Source organism: Triturus cristatus, chromosome 9, assembly GCF_964204655.1.
Source record: "Triturus cristatus chromosome 9, aTriCri1.1, whole genome shotgun sequence".
Lineage (NCBI taxonomy): Eukaryota > Metazoa > Chordata > Amphibia > Caudata > Salamandridae > Triturus > Triturus cristatus.
This window is the reverse complement of record NC_140592.1, coordinates 1,063,651,881-1,063,678,982: the sequence shown is the minus strand read 5'-3', so window position 1 is coordinate 1,063,678,982 and position 27,102 is coordinate 1,063,651,881.

The following is a 27,102-nucleotide window of genomic DNA, read 5'->3' as shown; positions in this document are numbered from 1 at the left end:
ATCCCACTGTACTAGGAGCTAGGGATCGAAACGTCGACTGTCTATAACAGTACCACATTGTATCCACTGTGAAAATGTATTGTGGTTTCTGTTGGTCTGAGCTTACTTAAGTCCATTATTGTATTGTAAGCCCCCATGCTTGCTCCCAAAGCCTTTTGCCTGCCATTTCTTTCTACTTTTATCTTACTTTCTTTCCCTTTGTTGAAAACTTGGTACAGGATTGTGCCCTTGTTTCATCATTCTACATTATCCTATTTTCTAAATTTGTGAAATTCAAGAATAAATGTTCATTTGTGCGGCTGGACACAGGAGGAATACACATAGGTCTCATTGAAGTCTATGTCGAAATAGTCACCTTAATCAAGATTATGCTAGGGACTAGGCCTGGGCCAAAATTCCGATATTTTGGCATTTTCGCGTTCCGCGGAAAGCGCGAAAATGTCAAAATTTCCGCATTCCGCAGCTTAGCGATAATTTGTTTCTTGCTCGCGCTGTAAAATAATACATTCTCGCGCGCGCGCGATCGCCTTACCTGAATCCCTGCATTCTCCGACAAGTTTTCTTGACCCGGTCGCGTTCTCCACGAGATGTTGGATTTTGATAGCCATTTTGCGATGTCTTGCGAGAGTTCGCGGCCGCATTAACGTCATTTGTCACGCGATCACGTCATTTGTCGCGCGATCACGTCTTTCTTCTCGCGATCATGCACCGCGCGAGTATGAGAAGATTGAGATCTCGAACATGTCATTCTACATCGCGAGCTAGAGGATGAGGACGCGGTCACGTGTAATCGAACGCGAACAGGAGAAAGAGACCGCGAACACGTCATATCCAACGCGACAGGGACAAAGAAGAGAACGCGATCATATCGTTTTCGACACGCCGGCGGAAGTAATGTGAAGCTCGAGAACTCAACAACGTAAAATTTACAATTTGGAGAGGAATATCGGCTCTAGCAGCATGAAACCATCTGCAAATGCTGATTTTGGAAGAAAAGAACTCCTTACATTGACATTTTTGTGCAAGGAGTCATTTTTTTTAAAGGTGGAGAGAGGGAGGAAGTGACACAGAATCTCCAACTTCCTGTTCCTGTCCAGCAGGCTCCTCCCAGTGCTTTGTCCATATCCTGCTCATTCTGTCTTTGGATTTGGAGCTGGAAAGATCACTCTTTTTGTCTGCTGCATCATTGCAATTGGATTTCAGGATTTTTGGAATAGGATATTTTACAAGTAAGTGGTTGTTGTGTTTGATTGTGGGCATTGCAGTTGTTGTAACTACAATTTATTTTTGTTAATTAATTAATTATCATCATTCCTTTTTTTGTTTTTTAAATTTTGTGGGTTGTAGTAGTAGGCCCGAGCTAGCCATGGGCATGGCCTCATGGGTGTGTGTGCATGATGAAGCAACTGTTCCTTTTGTTTTTTGAATGGATTTCATTTTCAAGCACATTTAGGGCATGAATGGCATTGGATTGAGTTGGGGAAGTGTGTTTTTTGGGGTGGCCTTTGTGATGTTGTTGGGCCTGGCCATGCGGCTGGTGGCCATTTTGAGGCCTAGGCCTGCAAGCTTGCCTGGCCTTGTCTGCCAACAGGCCTGCTTTTTCATCCACTAGGATCAGAGCAGGTAGCCACAGCTTTATTGATCAAGTGTTTTATATGTGATCTGTTGAATTTAGGCATCATTTAGGGCATGGATGGCATTGGATTGAGTTGGGGAAGTGTGTTTTTGGGGGTGGCCTTGCTGATGTTGTTGGGCCTGGCCATGTGGCTGGTGGCCATTTTGAGGCCTAGGCCTGCAAGCTTGCCTGGCCTTGTCTGCCAACAGGCCTGCTTTTTCATCCACTAGGATCAGAGCAGGTAGCCACAGCTTTATTGATGAAGTGTTTTCTATGTGCTCTGTTGAATTTAGACATCATTTAGGGCATGGATGGCATTGGATTGAGTTGGGGAAGTGTGTTTTTTGGGGTGGCCTTGCTGATGTTGTTGGGCCTGGCCATGTGGCTGGTGGCCATTTTGAGGCCTAGGCCTACACGCTTGCCTGGCCTTGTCTGCCAACAGGCCTGCTTTTTCATCCACTAGGATCAGAGCAGGTAGCCACAGCTTTATTGATCAATTGTTTTCTATGTGATCTGTTGAATTTTTAGACATCATTTAGGGCATGGATGGCATTGGATTGAGTTGGGGAAGTGTGTTTTTGGGGGTGGCCATGCTGATGTTGTTGGGCCTGGCCATGTGGCTGGTGGCCATTTTGAGGCCTAGGCCTGCAAGCTTGCCTGGCCTTGTCTGCCAACAGGCCTGCTTTCATCCACTAGGACCAGAGCAGGTAGCCACAGCTTTAGTAATCCACTGTTTTCTGTGTGCTCTGTTGAATTTAGACATCATTTAGGGCATGGATGGCATTGGATTGAGTTGGGGAAGTGTGTTTTTGGGGGTGGCCTTGCTGATGTTGTTGGGCCTGGCCATGTGGCTGGTGGCCATTTTGAGGCCTAGGCCTGCAAGCTTGCCTGGCCTTGTCTGCCAACAGGCCTGCTTTTTCATCCACTAGGATCAGAGCAGGTAGCCACAGCTTTATTGATCAAGTGTTTTCTATGTGATCTGTTGAATTTAGACATCATTTAGGGCATGGATGGCATTGGATTGAGTTGGGGAAGTGCGTTTTTTGGGGTGGCCTTGCTGATGTTGTTGGGCCTGGCCATGTGGCTGGTGGCCATTTTGAGGCCTAGGCCTGCAAGCTTGCCTGGCCTTGTCTGTCAACAGGCCTGCTTTCATCCACTAGGACCAGAGCAGGTAGCCACAGCTTTAGTAATCTACTGTTTTCTGTGTGCTCTGTTGAATTTAGACATCATTTAGGGCATGGATGGCATTGGATTGAGTTGGGGAAGTGTGTTTTTTGGGGTGGCCTTGCTGATGTTGTTGGGCCTGGCCATGTGGCTGGTGGCCATTTTGAGGCCTAGGCCTACACGCTTGCCTGGCCTTGTCTGCCAACAGGCCTGCTTTTTCATCCACTAGGATCAGAGCAGGTAGCCACAGCTTTATTGATCAATTGTTTTCTATGTGATCTGTTGAATTTTTAGACATCATTTAGGGCATGGATGGCATTGGATTGAGTTGGGGAAGTGTGTTTTTTGGGGTGGCCTTGCTGATGTTGTTGGGCCTGGCCATGTGGCTGGTGGCCATTTTGAGGCCTAGGCCTGCAAGCTTGCCTGGCCTTGTCTGCCAACAGGCCTGCTTTTTCATCCACTAGGATCAGAGCAGGTAGCCACAGCTTTATTGATCAAGTGTTTTCTATGTGATCTGTTGAATTTAGACATCATTTAGGGCATGGATGGCATTGGATTGAGTTGGGGAAGTGTGTTTTTGGGGGTGGCCTTGCTGATGTTGTTGGGCCTGGCCATGTGGCTGGTGGCCATTTTGAGGCCTAGGCCTGCAAGCTTGCCTGGCCTTGTCTGCCAACAGGCCTGCTTTTTCATCCACTAGGATCAGAGCAGGTAGCCACAACTTTATTGATCAAGTGTTTGAGATTGAGATCTCGAACATGTCATTCTACATCGCGAGCTAGAGGATGAGGACGCGGTCACGTGTAATCGAACGCGAACAGGAGAAAGAGACCGCGAACACGTCATATCCAACGCGACAGGGACAAAGAAGAGAACGCGATCATATCGTTTTCGACACGCCGGCGGAAGTAATGTGAAGCTCGAGAACTCAACAACGTAAAATTTACAATTTGGAGTGGAATATCGGCTCTAGCAGCATGAAACCATCTGCAAATGCTGATTTTGGAAGAAAAGAACTCCTTACATTGACATTTTTGTGCAAGGAGTCATTTTTTTTAAAGGTGGAGAGAGGGAGGAAGTGACACAGAATCTCCAACTTCCTGTTCCTGTCCAGCAGGCTCCTCCCAGTGCTTTGTCCATATCCTGCTCATTCTGTCTTTGGATTTGGAGCTGGAAAGATCACTCTTTTTGTCTGCTGCATCATTGCAATTGGATTTCAGGATTTTTGGAATAGGATATTTTACAAGTAAGTGGTTGTTGTGTTTGATTGTGGGCATTGCAGTTGTTGTAACTACAATTTATTTTTGTTAATTAATTATCATCATTCCTTTTTTTGTTTTTTAAATTTTGTGGGTTGTAGTAGTAGGCCCGAGCTAGCCATGGGCATGGCCTCATGGGTGTGTGTGCATGATGAAGCAACTGTTCCTTTTGCTTTTTGAATGGATTTCATTTTCAAGCACATTTAGGGCATGAATGGCATTGGATTGAGTTGGGGAAGTGTGTTTTTTGGGGTGGCCTTTGTGATGTTGTTGGGCCTGGCCATGCGGCTGGTGGCCATTTTGAGGCCTAGGCCTGCAAGCTTGCCTGGCCTTGTCTGCCAACAGGCCTGCTTTTTCATCCACTAGGATCAGAGCAGGTAGCCACAGCTTTATTGATCAAGTGTTTTATATGTGATCTGTTGAATTTAGGCATCATTTAGGGCATGGATGGCATTGGATTGAGTTGGGGAAGTGTGTTTTTGGGGGTGGCCTTGCTGATGTTGGGCCTGGCCATGTGGCTGGTGGCCATTTTGAGGCCTAGGCCTGCAAGCTTGCCTGGCCTTGTCTGCCAACAGGCCTGCTTTTTCATCCACTAGGATCAGAGCAGGTAGCCACAGCTTTATTGATGAAGTGTTTTCTATGTGCTCTGTTGAATTTAGACATCATTTAGGGCATGGATGGCATTGGATTGAGTTGGGGAAGTGTGTTTTTTGGGGTGGCCTTGCTGATGTTGTTGGGCCTGGCCATGTGGCTGGTGGCCATTTTGAGGCCTAGGCCTACACGCTTGCCTGGCCTTGTCTGCCAACAGGCCTGCTTTTTCATCCACTAGGATCAGAGCAGGTAGCCACAGCTTTATTGATCAATTGTTTTCTATGTGATCTGTTGAATTTTTAGACATCATTTAGGGCATGGATGGCATTGGATTGAGTTGGGGAAGTGTGTTTTTGGGGGTGGCCATGCTGATGTTGTTGGGCCTGGCCATGTGGCTGGTGGCCATTTTGAGGCCTAGGCCTGCAAGCTTGCCTGGCCTTGTCTGCCAACAGGCCTGCTTTCATCCACTAGGACCAGAGCAGGTAGCCACAGCTTTAGTAATCCACTGTTTTCTGTGTGATCTGTTGAATTTAGACATCATTTAGGGCATGGATGGCATTGGATTGAGTTGGGGAAGTGCGTTTTTTGGGGTGGCCTTGCTGATGTTGTTGGGCCTGGCCATGTGGCTGGTGGCCATTTTGAGGCCTAGGCCTGCAAGCTTGCCTGGCCTTGTCTGTCAACAGGCCTGCTTTCATCCACTAGGACCAGAGCAGGTAGCCACAGCTTTAGTAATCTACTGTTTTCTGTGTGCTCTGTTGAATTTAGACATCATTTAGGGCATGGATGGCATTGGATTGAGTTGGGGAAGTGTGTTTTTTGGGGTGGCCTTGCTGATGTTGTTGGGCCTGGCCATGTGGCTGGTGGCCATTTTGAGGCCTAGGCCTACACGCTTGCCTGGCCTTGTCTGCCAACAGGCCTGCTTTTTCATCCACTAGGATCAGAGCAGGTAGCCACAGCTTTATTGATCAATTGTTTTCTATGTGATCTGTTGAATTTTTAGACATCATTTAGGGCATGGATGGCATTGGATTGAGTTGGGGAAGTGTGTTTTTTGGGGTGGCCTTGCTGATGTTGTTGGGCCTGGCCATGTGGCTGGTGGCCATTTTGAGGCCTAGGCCTGCAAGCTTGCCTGGCCTTGTCTGCCAACAGGCCTGCTTTTTCATCCACTAGGATCAGAGCAGGTAGCCACAGCTTTATTGATCAAGTGTTTTCTATGTGATCTGTTGAATTTAGACATCATTTAGGGCATGGATGGCATTGGATTGAGTTGGGGAAGTGTGTTTTTTGGGGTGGCCTTGCTGATGTTGTTGGGCCTGGCCATGCGGCTGGTGGCCATTTTGAGGCCTAGGCCTGCAAGCTTGCCTGGCCTTGTCTGCCAACAGGCCTGCTTTTTCAGCCACTAGGATCAGAGCAGGTAGCCACAGCTTTATTGATCAAGTGTTTTATATGTGATCTGTTGAATTTAGGCATCATTTAGGGCATGGATGGCATTGGATTGAGTTGGGGAAGTGTTTTTTTGGGGGTGGCCTTGCTGATGTTGTTGGGCCTGGCCATGTGGCTGGTGGCCATTTTGAGGCCTAGGCCTGCAAGCTTGCCTGGCTTTGTCTGCCAACAGGCCTGCTTTTTCATCCACTAGGATCAGAGCAGGTAGCCACAGCTTTATTGATGAAGTGTTTTCTATGTGCTCTGTTGAATTTAGACATCATTTAGGGCATGGATGGCATTGGATTGAGTTGGGGAAGTGTGTTTTTTGGGGTGGCCTTGCTGATGTTGTTGGGCCTGGCCATGTGGCTGGTGGCCATTTTGAGGCCTAGGCCTACACGCTTGCCTGGCCTTGTCTGCCAACAGGCCTGCTTTTTCATCCACTAGGATCAGAGCAGGTAGCCACAGCTTTATTGATCAATTGTTTTCTATGTGATCTGTTGAATTTTTAGACATCATTTAGGGCATGGATGGCATTGGATTGAGTTGGGGAAGTGTGTTTTTTGGGGTGGCCTTGCTGATGTTGTTGGGCCTGGCCATGTGGCTGGTGGCCATTTTGAGGCCTAGGCCTGCAAGCTTGCCTGGCCTTGTCTGCCAACAGGCCTGCTTTTTCATCCACTAGGATCAGAGCAGGTAGCCACAGCTTTATTGATCAAGTGTTTTCTATGTGATCTGTTGAATTTAGACATCATTTAGGGCATGGATGGCATTGGATTGAGTTGGGGAAGTGTGTTTTTGGGGGTGGCCTTGCTGATGTTGTTGGGCCTGGCCATGTGGCTGGTGGCCATTTTGAGGCCTAGGCCTGCAAGCTTGCCTGGCCTTGTCTGCCAACAGGCCTGCTTTTTCATCCACTAGGATCAGAGCAGGTAGCCACAACTTTATTGATCAAGTGTTTGAGATTGAGATCTCGAACATGTCATTCTACATCGCGAGCTAGAGGATGAGGACGCGGTCACGTGTAATCGAACGCGAACAGGAGAAAGAGACCGCGAACACGTCATATCCAACGCGACAGGGACAAAGAAGAGAACGCGATCATATCGTTTTCGACACGCCGGCGGAAGTAATGTGAAGCTCGAGAACTCAACAACGTAAAATTTACAATTTGGAGTGGAATATCGGCTCTAGCAGCATGAAACCATCTGCAAATGCTGATTTTGGAAGAAAAGAACTCCTTACATTGACATTTTTGTGCAAGGAGTCATTTTTTTTAAAGGTGGAGAGAGGGAGGAAGTGACACAGAATCTCCAACTTCCTGTTCCTGTCCAGCAGGCTCCTCCCAGTGCTTTGTCCATATCCTGCTCATTCTGTCTTTGGATTTGGAGCTGGAAAGATCACTCTTTTTGTCTGCTGCATCATTGCAATTGGATTTCAGGATTTTTGGAATAGGATATTTTACAAGTAAGTGGTTGTTGTGTTTGATTGTGGGCATTGCAGTTGTTGTAACTACAATTTATTTTTGTTAATTAATTATCATCATTCCTTTTTTTGTTTTTTAAATTTTGTGGGTTGTAGTAGTAGGCCCGAGCTAGCCATGGGCATGGCCTCATGGGTGTGTGTGCATGATGAAGCAACTGTTCCTTTTGCTTTTTGAATGGATTTCATTTTCAAGCACATTTAGGGCATGAATGGCATTGGATTGAGTTGGGGAAGTGTGTTTTTTGGGGTGGCCTTTGTGATGTTGTTGGGCCTGGCCATGCGGCTGGTGGCCATTTTGAGGCCTAGGCCTGCAAGCTTGCCTGGCCTTGTCTGCCAACAGGCCTGCTTTTTCATCCACTAGGATCAGAGCAGGTAGCCACAGCTTTATTGATCAAGTGTTTTATATGTGATCTGTTGAATTTAGGCATCATTTAGGGCATGGATGGCATTGGATTGAGTTGGGGAAGTGTGTTTTTGGGGGTGGCCTTGCTGATGTTGGGCCTGGCCATGTGGCTGGTGGCCATTTTGAGGCCTAGGCCTGCAAGCTTGCCTGGCCTTGTCTGCCAACAGGCCTGCTTTTTCATCCACTAGGATCAGAGCAGGTAGCCACAGCTTTATTGATGAAGTGTTTTCTATGTGCTCTGTTGAATTTAGACATCATTTAGGGCATGGATGGCATTGGATTGAGTTGGGGAAGTGTGTTTTTTGGGGTGGCCTTGCTGATGTTGTTGGGCCTGGCCATGTGGCTGGTGGCCATTTTGAGGCCTAGGCCTACACGCTTGCCTGGCCTTGTCTGCCAACAGGCCTGCTTTTTCATCCACTAGGATCAGAGCAGGTAGCCACAGCTTTATTGATCAATTGTTTTCTATGTGATCTGTTGAATTTTTAGACATCATTTAGGGCATGGATGGCATTGGATTGAGTTGGGGAAGTGTGTTTTTGGGGGTGGCCATGCTGATGTTGTTGGGCCTGGCCATGTGGCTGGTGGCCATTTTGAGGCCTAGGCCTGCAAGCTTGCCTGGCCTTGTCTGCCAACAGGCCTGCTTTCATCCACTAGGACCAGAGCAGGTAGCCACAGCTTTAGTAATCCACTGTTTTCTGTGTGATCTGTTGAATTTAGACATCATTTAGGGCATGGATGGCATTGGATTGAGTTGGGGAAGTGCGTTTTTTGGGGTGGCCTTGCTGATGTTGTTGGGCCTGGCCATGTGGCTGGTGGCCATTTTGAGGCCTAGGCCTGCAAGCTTGCCTGGCCTTGTCTGTCAACAGGCCTGCTTTCATCCACTAGGACCAGAGCAGGTAGCCACAGCTTTAGTAATCTACTGTTTTCTGTGTGCTCTGTTGAATTTAGACATCATTTAGGGCATGGATGGCATTGGATTGAGTTGGGGAAGTGTGTTTTTTGGGGTGGCCTTGCTGATGTTGTTGGGCCTGGCCATGTGGCTGGTGGCCATTTTGAGGCCTAGGCCTACACGCTTGCCTGGCCTTGTCTGCCAACAGGCCTGCTTTTTCATCCACTAGGATCAGAGCAGGTAGCCACAGCTTTATTGATCAATTGTTTTCTATGTGATCTGTTGAATTTTTAGACATCATTTAGGGCATGGATGGCATTGGATTGAGTTGGGGAAGTGTGTTTTTTGGGGTGGCCTTGCTGATGTTGTTGGGCCTGGCCATGTGGCTGGTGGCCATTTTGAGGCCTAGGCCTGCAAGCTTGCCTGGCCTTGTCTGCCAACAGGCCTGCTTTTTCATCCACTAGGATCAGAGCAGGTAGCCACAGCTTTATTGATCAAGTGTTTTCTATGTGATCTGTTGAATTTAGACATCATTTAGGGCATGGATGGCATTGGATTGAGTTGGGGAAGTGTGTTTTTTGGGGTGGCCTTGCTGATGTTGTTGGGCCTGGCCATGCGGCTGGTGGCCATTTTGAGGCCTAGGCCTGCAAGCTTGCCTGGCCTTGTCTGCCAACAGGCCTGCTTTTTCAGCCACTAGGATCAGAGCAGGTAGCCACAGCTTTATTGATCAAGTGTTTTATATGTGATCTGTTGAATTTAGGCATCATTTAGGGCATGGATGGCATTGGATTGAGTTGGGGAAGTGTGTTTTTGGGGGTGGCCTTGCTGATGTTGTTGGGCCTGGCCATGTGGCTGGTGGCCATTTTGAGGCCTAGGCCTGCAAGCTTGCCTGGCTTTGTCTGCCAACAGGCCTGCTTTTTCATCCACTAGGATCAGAGCAGGTAGCCACAGCTTTATTGATGAAGTGTTTTCTATGTGCTCTGTTGAATTTAGACATCATTTAGGGCATGGATGGCATTGGATTGAGTTGGGGAAGTGTGTTTTTGGGGGTGGCCTTGCTGATGTTGTTGGGCCTGGCCATGTGGCTGGTGGCCATTTTGAGGCCTAGGCCTACACGCTTGCCTGGCCTTGTCTGCCAACAGGCCTGCTTTTTCATCCACTAGGATCAGAGCAGGTAGCCACAGCTTTATTGATCAATTGTTTTCTATGTGATCTGTTGAATTTTTAGACATCATTTAGGGCATGGATGGCATTGGATTGAGTTGGGGAAGTGTGTTTTTGGGGGTGGCCATGCTGATGTTGTTGGGCCTGGCCATGTGGCTGGTGGCCATTTTGAGGCCTAGGCCTGCAAGCTTGCCTGGCCTTGTCTGCCAACAGGCCTGCTTTCATCCACTAGGACCAGAGCAGGTAGCCACAGCTTTAGTAATCCACTGTTTTCTGTGTGCTCTGTTGAATTTAGACATCATTTAGGGCATGGATGGCATTGGATTGAGTTGGGGAAGTGTGTTTTTGGGGGTGGCCTTGCTGATGTTGTTGGGCCTGGCCATGTGGCTGGTGGCCATTTTGAGGCCTAGGCCTGCAAGCTTGCCTGGCCTTGTCTGCCAACAGGCCTGCTTTTTCATCCACTAGGATCAGAGCAGGTAGCCACAGCTTTATTGATCAAGTGTTTTCTATGTGATCTGTTGAATTTAGACATCATTTAGGGCATGGATGGCATTGGATTGAGTTGGGGAAGTGCGTTTTTTGGGGTGGCCTTGCTGATGTTGTTGGGCCTGGCCATGTGGCTGGTGGCCATTTTGAGGCCTAGGCCTGCAAGCTTGCCTGGCCTTGTCTGTCAACAGGCCTGCTTTCATCCACTAGGACCAGAGCAGGTAGCCACAGCTTTAGTAATCTACTGTTTTCTGTGTGCTCTGTTGAATTTAGACATCATTTAGGGCATGGATGGCATTGGATTGAGTTGGGGAAGTGTGTTTTTTGGGGTGGCCTTGCTGATGTTGTTGGGCCTGGCCATGTGGCTGGTGGCCATTTTGAGGCCTAGGCCTACACGCTTGCCTGGCCTTGTCTGCTAACAGGCCTGCTTTTTCATCCACTAGGATCAGAGCAGGTAGCCACAGCTTTATTGATCAATTGTTTTCTATGTGATCTGTTGAATTTTTAGACATCATTTAGGGCATGGATGGCATTGGATTGAGTTGGGGAAGTGTGTTTTTTGGGGTGGCCTTGCTGATGTTGTTGGGCCTGGCCATGTGGCTGGTGGCCATTTTGAGGCCTAGGCCTGCAAGCTTGCCTGGCCTTGTCTGCCAACAGGCCTGCTTTTTCATCCACTAGGATCAGAGCAGGTAGCCACAGCTTTATTGATCAAGTGTTTTCTAAATGATCTGTTGAATTTAGACATCATTTAGGGCATGGATGGCATTGGATTGAGTTGGGGAAGTGTGTTTTTGGGGGTGGCCTTGCTGATGTTGTTGGGCCTGGCCATGTGGCTGGTGGCCATTTTGAGGCCTAGGCCTGCAAGCTTGCCTGGCCTTGTCTGCCAACAGGCCTGCTTTTTCATCCACTAGGATCAGAGCAGGTAGCCACAACTTTATTGATCAAGTGTTTTCTATGTGATCTGTTGAATTTAGACATCATTTAGGGCATGGATGGCATTGGATTGAGTTGGGGAAGTGTGTTTTTTAGGGTGGCCTTGCTGATGTTGTTGGGCCTGGCCATTTGGCTGTTGGCCATTTTGAGGCCTAGGCCTGCAAGCTTGCCTGGCCTTGTCTGCCAACAGGCCTGCTTTTTCATCCACTAGGATCAGAGCAGGTAGCCACAGCTTTATTGATCAAGTGTTTTCTATGTGATCTGTTGAATTTAGACATCATTTAGGGCATGGATGGCATTGGATTGAGTTGGGGAAGTGTGTTTTTGGGGGTGGCCTTGCTGATGTTGTTGGGCCTGGCCATGTGGCTGGTGGCCATTTTGAGGCCTAGGCCTACAAGCTTGCCTGGCCTTGTCTGCCAACAGGCCTGCTTTTTCATCCACTAGGATCAGAGCAGGTAGCCACAGCTTTATTGATCAAGTGTTTTCTATGTGATCTGTTGAATTTTTAGACATCACCTTCCTGAGAGTGTAGTGTGTGGCTGTACACAGTACTAGTAGTATAACATAGCTCTAGTTAAAAAAAAGTCATAAATGGCTAGACTATCTTTTGTTTGCACTAGTACAGTACTAAGTAACTGAACCACAAAAACAAATGCAACATTTCACTGATGTTCTTCTCCTGTCTTCTTTGCTTTTAGGTGCACAAAAGACAGAGTAGGAGGTGTCATCGGCATCACCTGGCTACCCGTTGTACTGCCAGCCAGACAGAAGTCCTGCTGCGCATCACGCCCACGTGTGACCAGAACTTGTTGTGCATCTGCCTCCTGCCTGACATCGGAAGAAGATGGCCCCAAAGAAAGGTACCAGGTCCAGTACCAAGAAAGTTGCTGGTGAGAAGAAGGAACAGAAAAAGGAAGGGCCATTAACCACGACTGGTGGTGTGCCGGCCAAGGTTTTTTTTGGCACCAAAGCGTTGTCCGGGAACCAAGCTGGGAGCAGCACAGCGGTCCAGCAACCCCACCAACCTAGGCCCAAGGGCTTTACTGTCGCAGAGGTAGCCAGTCTACTAACGAGCAGCGATGTTGAAGAAATGTCATTACCGCAAAGTAGTACACAATCAAGTTCAACGCAGGCGCAAACTCAGCAGATCAGTGTCAAGCCGCCGCAACCAGAACAGCAGCAGCCGCCGCAACCAGAACAGCAGCAGCCGCCGCAACCAGAACAGCAGCAGCCGCCGCAACCAGAACAGCAGCAGCCGCCGCAACCAGAACAGCAGCAGCCGCCGCAACCAGAACAGCAGCAGCCGCCGCAACCAGAACAGCAGCAGCCGCCGCAACCAGAACAGCAGCAGCCGTCGCAACCAGAACAGCAGCAGCCGCCGCAACCAGAACAGCAGCAGCCGCCGCAACCGCCCACCATAGTAGTTGTTGCTCCTGACGTAGGGGCATTTCAGGAAATCGAGCTTCCTGCAGACAAAGTGGAGCGAAGTCAAACCACTGTTTCAGAAGATCAATTGTCTTCCAGACCACCAGCAAGGAAAAGGAGGCTTAGTCCATCATCTTCTTCTTCAAGCCCCGCTTCCGATGATCGTGATGACACTTGGGTCCCACCAGCTCGGTCTGAGAGTGAAGTACGCCACAAGACATTGCTTCTGAAAAGGAAGGTCCCAGAAAAACTTAGAGTTATGGAGGTAGATGTAGAAGACGGGGGTGATGATGTTGATGAAGACGAGCCAGTCATCACGCACATTACTCCCGCCCCAAAGGGATTAGAGACCGACATTCTCACCCTATCCAGAAAGGCTGCTACTGAGCGGGATGTAGCACGGATCTCACCAACACAGGTTACACCACCACTACCTCCAGCTGCCATATTTTCCAAGGCCCGATAGGGACCTACATCCAGCTCAACCGTCTCAGTAGGAAGTGGTAGTAAAAGTCACAGTGTAGGTGGACAGGGTCACAGATTTTCAAGCACCCCCTCAAGTTCATCTGGTGTTGAAAGTGGCACATCCAGCAGTGCCAGAAAGTTCTCCTCCCCAGTTTGGGACTTCTTTTCTGTTAGCGCCAAGGAGGAGAACGTTGCTATATGCTCAATTTGTCGGCAAGGTGTTCGGCGTGGTAAGCTTGGTACAAACTATGGTACCGGAGGACAAGCAAGTCATCTAAAAATACACCACAATATCGTGTGGGAGGATCACCTACGTAAGTTAAAAGAAAGTAGGAAAACTAAACCCTTTGAAGTTGGTCAGGAATCAGGGAGCGATATTATTGTGGTGGCAGGTGAAGAACAGGGAGGCATTTCTAGCCCTGTTTCCAGTAGTGCAGTCACTGCAGTGGTAACGCCCACATCCTCCTCAGTAACATCAGAGTGGCACCGCAGTAAGAGCCATACTCAGAGTGTGGGTGAGACACCAAGGCGACCGGCGAGTACCTCAATGAGACAATCTGTGTCATTGAGCCTTAGTGGGTTAATGAAAACAGCACCACTAAGGAAAGTAAGCCAGCCTACCATTGAGAGCATGTTTAGGTTGGAGGGGCAGTTCCAACGCAACCACCCAACGGCACGGTTGTACAATGCAAAGCTCGCTAAAATGTTAGCGCTGGACCTTCTTCCTTTTTCATTTGTGGAAGGGGTGGGTTTCCTTGAATTTGTGTCTGCCATCTGCCCGAAATGGAAAGTTCCCAGCCGGTCCTATTTCGCAAGAATTGCTGTTCCGGCACTACATCATGATGTGCTGGAATTGGTTGGTCACGGTTTGCAGCAGAGTGCTGTGCACAATATCCACCTGACAACAGACATGTGGACCAGTTGCCAAGCCACAGATTACATGTGCATCACTGCACACTGGATCTCTTTTGTGGGGGTTAGAGATCAACTATCTGCACGAGGTGTTGTTGACACAGCTGCGATTTTTGAAGGTACTCGGAAACATGCAACTGTAGCCATGTTCGCCATGGAGAAATCTCATACGGCTGAAAACATTTTAGAAGAGTTTTGCACCAAGGTTTTGGAATGGCTGCGGCCCAGAGGGCTTGGTATTGGTTTTGTTGCCACAGACAATGGCAGTAATGTACTTAAGGCCATGGAACTTGGTTCCTATTTCAGGGTTCCGTGTTTGGCACACTGCATAAACATTATAGTGCAAGACTTTCTGAAAAAAGAACCCATAGTAAGCAATTTACTGGCCATCTGCCCAAGAATATGCACTCATTTCAGCCATTCTTTTAAAGCTCGGAAGCAGCTGAGGATCATCCAACGTGACCGTAGGATGCCAGTCAAGGCACTCATCCAGGAGGTGGCAACACGTTGGAACTCAACGTATTACATGCTTGATCGTCTGTACGAACAGCACAGGTCACTCAATGAATATGTCTGGTACAGAAGCAGTGATGCTAGTGTTAAAGGCATGACCCTTCAGAGGGAGCAATGGACCCTAATTCAATGCCTGACTGAGATGCTGTCTCCTTTTGAGGTCTGCACACGTGAAGTCAGCAAGGAGGACTGTACAATGGGCCAAGCTATCCCATTGTTGCAAATGCTAGAGCATGAGCTGAATAATGTGTCTGAATCCTACAAAGGTGTAGAGGACAGAAGGCAAGCCCATGACTTGGTGGAGAGCTTATCCAGGCGCTTATCAGAAAATGTAAGGATACAAAATAAAATGTTGTCACAAGAACATTACATTTGTGCCACAATTCTGGATCCACGTGCAAAATTAGGACTATTCCTTTCTTTTTCCGACAATGATGTTGCCCGCTACAAAAGTTGTATAGCTGAAGCAGCCATCAAGTTTGAAAACGAAGGGCTGCTAATTAAAAGCCCGCCACATCAACCCACAACAAGTACTGATACTGAAGCAGGCCATGCAGAATCAAGTGCAACTTCGTCGGCTGAGGGCAGTGCGGTTGGCTCACAATCGCAACACTCACCATCACCATCGACTACAAAAACAATAACTGGATCATTCGGCCGAGTACAATCATTATCAGATTGGTATGTAAAGATGGGCCTTAAGCACAGTGCTGATGCACAGAAAAAACAGCACAAAAGCTTACCAGCAGCAACCCTGAACATTGAGCGGATGGTCCATGCCTATCTGGACGACCCAACAGAGGTGTACGTTGATCAAAACCCAGTGCAGTATTGGTATAGGAAAAGGTCTGAATGGCCACAGCTCAGCAGGCTGGCGATAAGCTATCTGGCTTGCCCTGTCGCAAGTATCTCTTCCGAACGTGTTTTCAGTGCTGCTGGTTCCATTGTAACCTTGAGAAGGACCAGTCTATCTCCCAAAAAACGTGGAGAGGTTAACAATGATCAAAATGAATCAGCACTTCATACCACCGAATTACACAATGCATGAATCAACAGAGGAAGATGAGGACAGCGGCTCAGGTGACGGAAGTATTGTGTCAGATGATTACCTACTACTGGAAGATCCCCCAGAGTTTGAGGACGAGCTATACTTCCCTGACAATTAGGCTCGCACTTACTGTCTTCCTCCCTTTTTTCCCCCTTTGTTTGTGTCTGTCGTTCCGGTTATAAACTTGTGAATCGCAACAAATGCATTATCACCGTCTTCTACTCTTCTAATTTAAGATACAAGTTTCAGGTGTCTGCCATTTGACACTACAGTCCTCAGAATCCAGCTCCTCCGCTCGATCATACTGCATCTCCTGCTCAATTCCATTTCCCTCATGAATGATGATTGGATGATGGTAACAACAAATTCAAACTTTCCTCGTACTTCCAAAACAGGTGGACCATGAATCTGATGACTTCTATAGCTATCCTCCTTCAGAGCCGAGAGAGACTGGCCATTAACTGAAAATAAGATGCAACAGGTAATGATTGATGCCATGCATTGGCCACAGAATAGCAGACTGAATGATGTAGATTTTGTTGTGTGTGTTGCGCATGAATGAATTGATGTAATTGTGCACTGCCACTAATCAACATTCTACAGAACACACTAATTTTCCCCTTCTTGCAAACAAGAAATGTGTATTTCTCCTGCATCTTGGTGATACATTGCTTTTAATTCAATACAGGAAGGGGACTCACTCAATCTGCGCAATGCAAATGACTGTGACTTAACAGCACCGTCCATCATGATGATGGCGAAAGAGACGGCCTGCAGCGTTAACGAGATGAGATGCAACAGGTAATGATTGATGCCATGCATTGGCCGCAGAATCACAGACTGAATGATGTAGATTTTGTTGTGTGTGTTGCGCATGAATTGATGTAATTGTGCACTGCCACTAATCAACTTTCTACAGAACACACTAATTTTCCCCTTCTTGCAAACAAGAAATGTGTACTTCTCCTGCATCTTGGTGATACATTGCTTTTAATTCAATACAGGAAGGGGACTCACTCAATCTGCGCAATGCAAATGACTGTGACTTAACAGCACCGTCCATCATGATGATGGCGAAAGAGACGGCCTGCAGCGTTAACGAGATGAGATGCAACAGGTAATGATTGATACCATGCATTGGCCACAGAATCGCAGACTGAATGATGTAGATTTTGTTGTGTGTGTTGCGCATGAATTGATGTAATTGTGCACTACCACTAATCAACTTTCTACAGAACACACTCATTTTCCCCTTCTTGCAAACAAGAAATGTGTACTTCTCCTGCATCTTGGTGATACATTGCTTTTAATTCAATACAGGAAGGGGACTCACTCAATCTGCGCAATGCAAATGACTGTGACTTAACAGCACCGTCCATCATGATGATGGCGAAAGAGACGGCCTGCAGCGTTAACGAGATGAGATGCAACAGGTAATGATTGATGCCATGCATTGGCCGCAGAATCGCAGACTGAATGATGTAGATTTTGTTGTGTGTGTTGCGCATGAATTGATGTAATTGTGCACTGCCACTAATCAACTTTCTACAGAACACACTAATTTTCCCCTTCTTGCAAACAAGAAATGTGTGCTTCTCCTGCTTCTTGGTGATACATTGCTTTTAATTCAATACAGGAAGGGGACTCACTCAATATGCGCAATGCAAATGACTGACTTAACAGCACCGTCCCTCATGATGATGGCGAAAGAGACGGCCCGTTAACTTAAGATGAGAAGGAACAGGTAATGAATGACAATTAATGGCATGCATTGGACAGTGGACACCTGACTCTGAGCTATTGGTCTTTGTGTTTGCGTTGTTTGTTGTGCACAAAGTGATGTCAAAGTGTACTAGTAGTAATCTATCTTTCTGTACACAGTAAAGAATGACTCAAGTCAGTAATATTTATATTTCTAATCTGGGTGATTCATAAAAATTATACTTATACTGCAGGCCGATCTTCAGTCAGTAAAAGTATCGATTCAGAGATGATGATGAAGTCAGGAGGAGGATGTTTCAGGAGTGGCAACGGAAAAGCCTAAAGGTAAACACGTCAACAACAACCACAGCAGACCCAAATGTCTGTGTAGAAGTTGAATAGAGTGTAGCGGTGGGATGACTGCAGTGCATTGATTTTACTAACTTTAACTGTAAAATGCTATGTTTGGAATGAATAATGTGCTTTGCGTTTGTCCAACTCTTTGAGAGAAAAAAAAAGGACTCTAAAGTGTTAACGTAGGATGTGCTAATGGTGGTAAGCACTGTGGGCCTGATCTCTCCTGTTACTGTTGAAGGTCAATGCTGGAAACAGACTAGAGTAGAGATGATGCATATGCATACATGCCACCTCGGAAAGTGTTCTTGTTGCACTACACCATCACTTGTGCATTTGTTTTCACTTTCTTTCTCAAAATCCCCTTTGGTTTTCAATCTAAAATTACAGGCCGGGCCTTGGCCAAAACTTTGTAAAACATTACAATGCATATTAATTACCTTACCAATCAATCACCTTTTTTTTCCAGCCGGGCAGTGGCGAGTGGCGAGGCGACACACCCAAGATTGATGGACGAGAGGATCAAGAGGAATGCCGAGATGCGCAAAACCAGTCCACCTTTTTGACCAGGATAAGACAGTAACAGTATCCACTTAACTTCTTTTAAATAATTTGATTACTATCTTGTATACAATCTTTACAACAGTGTGTTCTTGGAGTTGTTATTATCAATCATCATTACGTTTGCTCTGTGTTTACGATTCTTCACTACCAATATTTAAAATTTCTATTTGCTATCTGTTAAAGTATTAAGGCCGGAACTGAACAAGAAATAGAAGTGTATGTAATCCGGGTCTCATCATCATGCATGCATTGCCTTTTTCTCCCTTAACATATGGAATGGATATGGTATGGTAGTCTTCAATGATTGTCGTTTGTTTGTCTATGTATGCATACTGTTTTTCTATGTCAAACCTTTCCCAAAATCCCCCTTCCCATCCATTCAACAAACCCTAACCCTCTTCCCCCGGGCTGTGTGACTTATTGTCGAGGTGTAACTAAATTAAATGTACACCAATACTTAATCACACACTTGCTGGGGCGGATGTGGTGAAAGCAACACTACTTCAATTTCAATGCAGAGCGATGATCTTCTTCTGCTTGCCCACCCATGAGTAGGATATTTCAGAAGTTATTTTATTTAACAAAGGAACATATACCTCAGCATGAATTGCCGGCATTGATTGGATTTGTTTGTTGTCATTCCTCATATACAGCACTAACTGTTAGACTGTAGGCATAGTCAAGTGACTCAAGTCGACAAAACTATAGTTTGTAACTCTGTCTAGTAGGCTATCCTCATAATAACCACCATTCAGTTTTTTTGTCAAATATTTGAGCATATAATTGTTGCTCGGTAAATTCTGTGATGTACTTCATTCAACTACTCCTCTAACAGTCTCTCAAAGGCGATTGACTATCTCCTTTTCTTTTTTTGGAAATGCTGCCACCCTGCCAGTGGATACTACTACTACTATACTACCACCACCACCACCCCAATCATGGCATGTATGAAAAAGGAAACCATCTTCACCATGCAGCCAGTGCTGTGCCACAGTTGGACATAAACATCAAGCACCGGTAAGAGAGAAGTTTGGGGGAGGCAGAATTAATAATGGACATGTTGTCAATGATTTCATTTTCAAACACCACTCCAAAGAATGCATAGACTAGAGGACAGACTGAAAGTACTAGAAGGACCAGTCAATGAGTGAGGTGTGTCGCATCTATCTGTTTGTGTCTTATACAGTCAGCAAATTATTGAAATCAAACACAGGCTATTGGCGGCCATGCACCAGCAAGGAAACAGTGTGATGTAAAACAGTTACCCCACCTACAAAACATTAACAACATTGCATGTAACATAGAAAAATATATTTAATTTACCCTAACAAATAAACTAAACCCACAAAAGCTGACCCACCCCCCTCCCTAACCCCAACCACTGTCCATAGAAAAAAGTCTGGAACGCCCAAACGAACAAGAATTAAAAAAGGGGCAGTGACAGGGACTAACTGGTGGGGCGGGACTGGAGGAGGACATGCATCTGGCGCATCTCCTCCTCTAAATGGGCGACGCGGCGTCTAAGGCCGCGGCAGTTGCAGCCACAGTGGGGGGGGGGCACCGGAGATGACACGGTGGCGGCGGGCAGCCGCCAGGCGGTGGCGCCGTAACGCTGGAGGGCGGTGGCTGGGGCCCGGGGCACTGGAGGAGGCTTCAATAGCTGCTGCAGTTTCATCATCCTCCTCGGCTAGGACCACCAGCCGCCGGTATTCCTGCTGGATTGCCTCCAGCTTCCGGCACCGTGCCTTGGCGGCCAACTCCTTACGGTTGACTTTCGGAGTTGCTGTGTATCAAAAAGAAAAAAACAAGACAATTGTAAAATATAGTCTTAATAAAACAGTAGGACAAGGTAATTATTTATACACATAGTGGCATGGTAGAGTAGCACTATAAAATAAAGCACAGTAGTACATAACATTTTAAAAGGCGCCCGTCCTTCTTCCTTCCACCTGTCTTACACTTTTTAGTTGAACAGTGCACCAGGTGCTCTTCTCCATAAAACTTTCAAAGCGGAGTTCAAATCAGATAGATGAGGCCATTGGTTACTCAATACTCCGGCTCCTAGTCCTATACCAATTAAAGGGAATTCTAGTCTTCTAGTTCACTCTTCAAACGTCCCCAAGAACTCATACTTACTTACGACATCGGATAGCGGGCGGACTTTGTCCGCCTGCCATCCGACTGCTAAAAATGGTGGGGGTCCCGTGGGGACAATTAATTAGGATGATGCGCCCGGCACAGTGGCGGGCGCACCCTGTTTTTTTTAATTTAAATTCTGGTTGGCTTTGCTGAAAGCAATGCTAAAATGTTGTGCTGCTTTTCCAAGCACAACATGACGGGCCCCGCACGGAGCCTGTCACGTTTTGCTTTGAAAGTCGGGGGGGTACCATAGCATCGGTAGGTACCCTCCATGGGGGCCCCCAAGCATACTCTGCAATGTGTGCATGCCTTTCCGTGGCGGACGGCAATGCCGCCACGCAAAGGCATTCCAAAATGCAGATTATATGGCTGGCGGTGTGGTAAGAGAGACACCACCGCCATATTGAACCCTTTTCCGCCTGGACATGTCTGAATATTTTCTACAGGGATGGCGGGAGGTTTGCCCCTGCGGTGATGGCAGTTCCAGCCGGCCCGGCGGGGGCAATACGCCCACCATCCTAATGGGGGCCCTAAGTCACAACTGTACAGTATACATATACATACAGTACACCCTTGCAGTGAGTGTGCTGTCAAGTTCAACAATAGTTACAGATTATGAATCTAACTTACCACCGCCTGCCACTGGTGCTGCCACTCCCCCTACCGCTCCATCGTCGGTATCGGCAGCAACTGCCGCCTCCTCTCCCTCCGCGTCGCCTTGTTCACTGGCCCCAGCACTGGTGGTCGGTAGTGCGCCTAGAAAACATTACACATTTATCAGGCGTCATATACACCTCCCCCCTATTGATCAGTAGCAAGGTTGAAAAATGAGTTAATACTAACATACATCACTAGTACAAATCAGGTAGTAGTAGAGTAGACACTAATAGTTATATGATCATTGTAGCCTTTGCTTGATTAGCCCTAGCCATGCACATGTGACGCTACCTTTACCTTGCAGCTTCTTAAGACACCTTTGAGGCCACATGACCTGCCTCACACTGCTACTGTCTAGTCTACGCGCTGCGTACAAGCGGTCAACAAACATTAACAAGCCACTTTTTTAGGAAGAACTGGTGTACTACTGTTACGGTTAGTCCATATTGCTTATCCATAGATGCTACACTTTTTGGCACGACTGAGAAATGCTTGCAAGTTGCAATATACTAACGCACACCATTTCTTTTTTCGCATTAGACGCAAGATTCCCTTCTACGAACCAGAGCTTCTGAACGATGCACAAACTACCAGTACTAGGTTCTTTTGAGGTGAGGGGTCCATTCACTCACATCTTCATTTATAAATGTATATAAACTAAATTGCTATGGGATGGTGGTGCTGCCTTCCACCACTGTTCAGTTATCATGATTTAATTCCCAACTGTATAAGTGTAACAATGTATATTTTTTTAATGTTATTGATTTGCCGGTTGGTGCTGCTAAGAAAACAGTGTACAGACCTTCTCAAATTGAAATAAACATTTTAAACTTACATAGACTTCGTGGTATTTGGTGTGGAGTGGACTAAGTTACACGAGTGAGCAAATGAAAGTAAGGGTGTGCATGTGAATTGCTTCCACGACAGAGGTTGGGTGTGCTATTTTCTGGGTTGTCTACTTGTTGGTATCTTGGGGGGAGGGTTCCGAGACCTAATAGGTATGACAAGACAGTACTATAGTCAAGCAGTGGAATTGTGGTGGGTGCGGAATTTCTGATTGAGGTGTGCAAGGAAGGTCCAACCTACCATCACCAACATCCTATTTTCTGGTGCAAATGTATGTGCAAGATCCCTACAACAGTGGTATGTCCTATAGGGTATCATATCAAAATATTAAGAAATCTGGTAGGGCTGTTGCTGTGAATTTTCAAAGCCTCAACATCAATAAGAGTAAAAGTAGTACAAGACAACTACCCAACGGATTGTACGTTCTACTGGTGAATATGAGTTTTATATTACAACCTTTCACAAAGAGTGGCACTGGCCAACTGGGCAAGACTAGCTACTACAGTACAGACAGATTGATAGGATGTAGTAGTACTCAGAGTCATCATAGCGGAGGCAGGGATAAGATTTTTGAAACCGTACAGATCGAAGGATAATTGGTGGTAAAAAAATAGCATTTGGAAACACACTATAGTTCGGGAGAAATGGGGCAGTAAAAGTTATGGAATAAGAAATATTATTAAAAACAAGAAGACTTACTGGGGCCAGCAGAGGAGCCCTCAGCGGTGTCCTCCTGGTGGTGTTCCTGTCCCGCCGACTGCCCAGTCCCTGCCCGTCTGCCCCTGGGTGCTGATGAACAGGAAAGATATAAGAAAGAGACAAACATTGATGGATGGTGTCAAACAAATACAATATTTTTCAACAACGGTCAAAAAACACTTATGTAAACAACAATTGCAATAACTACATTGACCGATCTCATCTGGTCAACATGTAATATCGGGGGATTCGCAGTTCGACTACTTAAGTTACTATTTATCAACAGTAATCCAGTCTTCCATTCTGATTCCAGAAAACTAAGTTACAACTAAGCCTAAGTAGTAGTACAACGTACCACCCAACCTAGCCCACCTATTCCAGGCATGCCAATTGTACATTAAGTATGCATTTCCACTGTATTCCTCAACAATGCGTATGGTCCAATCATAGAGGACACATGAACATGACTACATTTTTTGTATACACCAAATTTTGGTTTGATTGATGCTGATCTGCTACTGCTAAGTAACTGCTAAGCCTACCTCCACTCATTGAACAAACTAGAAAAGGTTCTAAAGACTGCCGTAATAGCAGCACGTCACGTAACTGAGTGAGGGGGGGCATCACGCATACCACTAACCAATTAGAAGCTCATACAACTACAAAGTCCCTAAACCTAAGTATCAATCCGCCCCTCTCTATTAGTGACAGGACAAAGTAAGGAGTGGACGTGAGTCACTGTAGCCTTACGTAACTTAATTTCTCTAAAATAAACTCGTAAAGAATCACGCTAAGCAAGCGCAAACGCAAAGCTGCAAACAAGTAAGATTAGTAGTAGCGCAGAAGAGCACCTGTGTCATAATAATCACAGAAGACTTTTAAACGTTATTAACCTGGAATGTATTGTAAGCAGCAACATTCTAGCTGGTTGGAAGGAAAAAAAGATATTCGCAATATATAACATAGAGCAGAAGAACAGACACAAAGTTGTAATAATTAAATAGGTACTCACCAAGCCCCGGGACCTCCACTCCTAGCAGGTCCAGCAGGTCCTGCTCACGGTCCAGGATGTCGGACCACCGGTGCGTCAGCTGTGCCTGGGTGCGCCGGACCCCAGAGATGCGCGACACTGCCCGGCGCACCTTCCCCCACTGCTGCCGACGCTCCCGGAGGCCGTACCCGGACCCAGGCCTGCCACCTGCTGCCAGGGTTGAGGGGAGGTGGCGCTGCACAAAGAAAATGAGTGCAGCCAACTCCACCTCCCCAAATAAGGCCCGTGCCTGCACCCCTTGTGGGTGCCGCCTTCCACATGGAAGGCGGTCGCGGCTCTGGCTGCGGCGAGCCCTACCCTTTGACATGGTTCTGGGGATGAGAGACGGGGTGGGAAAGAAAAGGTAATAAAATTAAAAAAGTAAGTAAAGGAAATAAATAGGCAATAGAAAGAGTGAAAAAGTAGCTAAAAACCAAAAAAAAAGTAGACAAAAACCAAAAATATAGAAGCAGGAAAATAGTTAGAGAAATAATAAGTAATAAAGATCCAAAAAAAGTGGCTATAAACAAAGGATTGAAAAGATTTAGGGAGGATTGAAAATCAGGCCCCAGAACCATGCAATAGAGTGAAAAACAAGATGGCCGCGCCCATTGCGACCACGTGCGCAAGTTCGCGCGATATTTTCTCCCCGAGCAAGCAAAAAGCAACGCGATCAAGTAAAAGCGGTCGCGAACAGGAAATATCGACCGCGAACAGGCGCGAACATGCATTGCGCGACCCGGAACAGGAAGTAAGCATCGCGAGAGGGCGGGACAAGTGAAAACAAGATGGCCGCGCCCGTGAGCAACCGCATGGGTAAGTTGGCGACCCGCGATCACGCAAAAAATACCGCGAACAGGCGGCAAAAAACTTCCGCGTCTTCGCGATATTTCCGGCGTGTTTGCGGAGATTTTCTGCATTTTCGCGATAATTTGCGGAAGTTAATTCCGCAAATTCCGCCCACCCCTACTAGGGACCAACAGACCCGTTTCAGCCAGGAAACATCCAATGTTTTTAAGCTCAAATGGGCTTTATTTGATCTGTCTCCTGTCTACAATCTGCTCTTTTTCAATGTAACTCAAAGGGGAAAATCTCCCTCTTACCAAGTTCAAAATGTTCGCAAGTTTGGTACATTGGATCATGGTAGGCAGGAGGAATTGGGTAGGGACATGGACTCGGATAACAGAGGGACATGGAGAGGTGCACCAAACTGACCCTACAGGGCAGGCATCAGGGTTTGCAGCAGCACAATACACCACACAGGGCATGCGGGACGGGAGTGCAGCACAACAATCCATAGAAAGCAATAGGGAGGGGACAGAACCATGCACATGGACAACAGAGAACAGAGGGGAAAGAGGCAATGGTAGCTAGCTGACCATAATGGACAGACAGGAGAGAAATCTGCAGCATAACAGACCATAAAGGGCAGGAGGGACGGATCAGGGGCATTACAATGGAAGAGACAAGCCAGGAGGGAGGGAATAGGGGTCTGCACATGGAAACAGAGGGCTGGGGGCAAGGGGGCAAGGCAGGAGCAGCAAGATGACCATGGAGGTCAGGCAGGATGGGCACTAGAAACAAGACACACCATGGAGAGCAACAGTGAGACTATGATGGCATACACACAGACCATGGAGGGAAGGTGGGAGGGGGTCAGGGGCAGCTAGCTGACCACACAGGGAAGGTGGGAGGGGCCATGGCAGCACAGAAGACAATGCATGGCAAGCGGGAGGGTTAGTGGCAGCACAATGGCTATGATGGGCAAGCAGGAGGGTGCAGTGGCATGCACAAAGGACCATGGAGGATAGAATGGAGGGTCAGGACCTGGGCACAGACAAGAGAGTTCAGGGGAAGGGGCCTCACTGAGGAAATATGAATTTTGTGATCAGTTATGTCCCCTATCGTAGACCCCAACGGCTCCATGTGCATGTTACAAGTACATGTATGTTCCCTCCAGTTCCAGTTATAAAGACGCAAATACATGTGCGTCCACCGTCAACATGTCCTCTTTCAGATCCGCCATGAATGGGTCAGATATTCCATTCCTAAGTATGAAAGGCCACCGACTTTATGTGGTTCACTTTCCACATTTTACAGTTCAGGCGAGTAGGCCCTGAATTCTGCCATCAAGCCTTTTCCTGCCTTCTGCCTCTGAAAGCTCCAGTCCGAGCCCGCATCTGTATCCATGAACTTTGTCCTACTCCCTGCGCGGCTGACGATGCCTGATCCGGCCGTTGCCTGCCAAAAACTGTATTTCACCTTCAAGATTATCTGCTCCGCTCCTCACCCGATGCATTCCTGTCTAGTAGTTTAGGTAAACATTCTTCCAGCTACCGTGCAAAGGGCCATGCCTCACTGTCCTCACGCAAGTAATTCATAGCCCCTGTTACCATGGAAGATTCCTGCCCCCTCGCATCTCATGTAGTAGAATAGATTTCGTCCGAGAGACCTTTCCTTTTAGATAATACAGTTCTTTAAACATAAGATATTAGATATGATTTGGGATTAGGTTGACATGAACCCCCAGACTTCTGTCTCCACATGTAGAGCTAAATGTCAAGTCCCCTTCATCCTCTAGTTGCACGTCAATCACACGTCATGCGGCTGCACACGCATCTCTGCCAAGTATTTCTGCTGACATTGCAGGATTCTCTTATGGATCCACCCACTTGTGACATCATGTTTAATGACGTTTCTAGTTACGCCTATGTTTACGCCTATTTTCATTACGTATGTGTAGTATTATCTGTATTATCAGCTGTTACGCCTCCTGCATCTGTCTTAATGTAATGCTTTCCATATAAATATCTTTACTTGTCAATAATGTATTGCCTTCCCTTCCTGAACCTTCGTGGTGATGGAATTTGAAGCCTACAGTTCGAACTGTAATTCCTTTGTAGAGGAATAAAGCCTTTTAGAACCTCTAATACCACGGATTCTGCCTCTTATATTTACTGAGTTATTCTTACTAGACTTTACCGCATAAAAAATAGTACCGGTAATGAAATATTTACCACATAAATTGGCGCCCGAATAGGGACACTTTCTCATCTCACGCGCCGGAGGTGCGTTGCAGGCCCGGTCTCCTGCCACAGCTGAACGGACAAAAACGCGTACCTGCAGGATTTCCTGTATCTCCCTCCGGCCAAGCGGGGGCGACTGAGGCTGCGATCAACACCCAGACGAGGCGGTGAGAAGTGCGAAGTATCCCGACCAGAGCCTAGCTGAGAGAGCAAGATCCGAGGTATACAGAGGCCCACCAGGTTCCGAAGTTCCGAGTCCAGTCGAGTCGAGTCCAGTCCGGTCCAGTTTCAGTTCAGTTCCGAGGCCTTCCGTTCCGTGCT